The sequence below is a fragment of the Macrobrachium rosenbergii genome, chromosome 52, assembly GCF_040412425.1.
Source record: "Macrobrachium rosenbergii isolate ZJJX-2024 chromosome 52, ASM4041242v1, whole genome shotgun sequence".
NCBI classification, from domain to species: domain Eukaryota; kingdom Metazoa; phylum Arthropoda; class Malacostraca; order Decapoda; family Palaemonidae; genus Macrobrachium; species Macrobrachium rosenbergii.
In genome coordinates, this window is record NC_089792.1 from 575,145 (window position 1) to 576,904 (window position 1,760).

General features: G+C 25.5%; 1 long non-coding RNA gene across 1 annotated transcript in view; it reads left to right on the forward strand.

Moving 5' to 3' along the window:
* Positions 1 to 113, forward strand: part of LOC136833984 (uncharacterized) — a 2,925-nt gene extending 2,812 nt beyond the window's left edge. The window contains exon 2 of the long non-coding RNA XR_010851641.1: positions 1 to 113. This exon is cut by the window's left edge and continues 758 nt beyond it. This is a non-coding gene — a long non-coding RNA (uncharacterized lncRNA).
* Positions 114 to 1,760: the final 1,647 nt, after the last annotated feature.

Here is a 1,760-nt window from a genome sequence, read left to right on the forward strand (position 1 = left end):
TTGACGTAGGATACCAAAAACAAAAAAGAAAGGTCTTTCAAGATTTTTGTAGATTCCTTTTTTTCTCTGTGATGTTAATTCTGTGATTTAATAAATATTCTTATATAAAAAAATCCTCTTTGTTTATGATAATTCCTCTGTGACTCTGGATGGTTTTAATTGTTGCTAAATTGTCCCAGTGATGTGGGCAATGTGAATGTGTGATAGGGAGTTTTATTTATAAAGGAAATTGTTGCAAAGATCAAAAATTATTATAAAGAATAACGCAATTAACTTTGAGTGTTTTTATCATTCAAATTTATATATCAGAGTCTCACTCATTTTATTATTATTATTATTATTATTATTATTATTATTATTATTGTTATTATTATTATTATTATTATTATTATTAAAAATCCACAATATCGTTATAAAAATAAATTGTATTAATATGCAAAAATACAAAAACATAATACAGTTTATTTACATAAGTGTGATTTTTATTAAATAATAATAATAATATTATTATTATTATTATTATTATTATTATTATTATTATTATTATTATTATTATTATTATTATTATTATGCAGATGATGAACCCTATTTATATGGACCAGGCCTACAGGGGGCCACTGACCTGATATTCAAGCTTCCAAAGAATATGTTGCTCATTTGAAGGAATTTATAGAAGATAATAGGAGGTACAGAAAGAAGAAATCAGTTATTAGAAAGAGAAGATAAACTTATTGATATTTGCTCTCCGAATTTGACTATTTCTGTTCCTTTTATATTTCAGATACTGAGTAACTTACAGATTGAATATATTTTGTATTTCACCTGTAACTTAGTATTTGAAATGTAAAAGATACGGTAATAGTCAAATTCACAGAGCAAATGTCAATAACACACACATTATTAATATATATATATATATATATATATATATATATTGTATGTTTGTATATATATATATATATATATATATATATATATATATATATATAATATATATATATATATATATATATATATATATATATATATATATATATATATATTTCATGGGAAAGTGTCAATTGAGAGAAAATTGAGTGAATATGAATGTTGAAAATTATATCTTTGATTATCATTTATATTTGTAATATTTCACGAGGGACAATATAATGACATAGAAAATAAATAACAGTAAAGTAAAATAAACGTACTGGAACTAAGACAGTTATCTCGAGAATAAAATAGACGTGTTAGAACTCAATAGATGATATCGGTTGTCATTAAACAGAGGATATATACTCGGACTTTTGATGTTAATATTATATATGAAAAAGGTAATTACGACTGTTTGTACATTGTCACTGGTTTTTGTAAAAATAAAAAAGTCCTTATTGTTAGATTAAAAAATGTTCTAAAGCTTAATGGTAATGTTTGCAAAAAATAATTTAGTTAAAGCACAGTATATTATTGTATAATTAATATATATTATAGTGAAGGAACATACGCTGAATAATTTATAACAATAAGGAAGATCAGAAAATAATAGATAGTTCTAATAAAAAAAATAAAACATGCTGAGTGATTGGTAGGCATTTCTCTAGTAATTTCAGACGGAAAACGACCTAACCAGACTTAGCTTTACCTAACCTAACCTTGGACGCCGTGCCCTTTGACCTGGCCTGGGTTTGGCGGGGTGCCTGGATCCCCCAAAGTAAGTCCTGACCCTCCCAATGCATTCCACCCGATTTCGTTACAGTTCGTGCAAATATCCCTCGGTATGA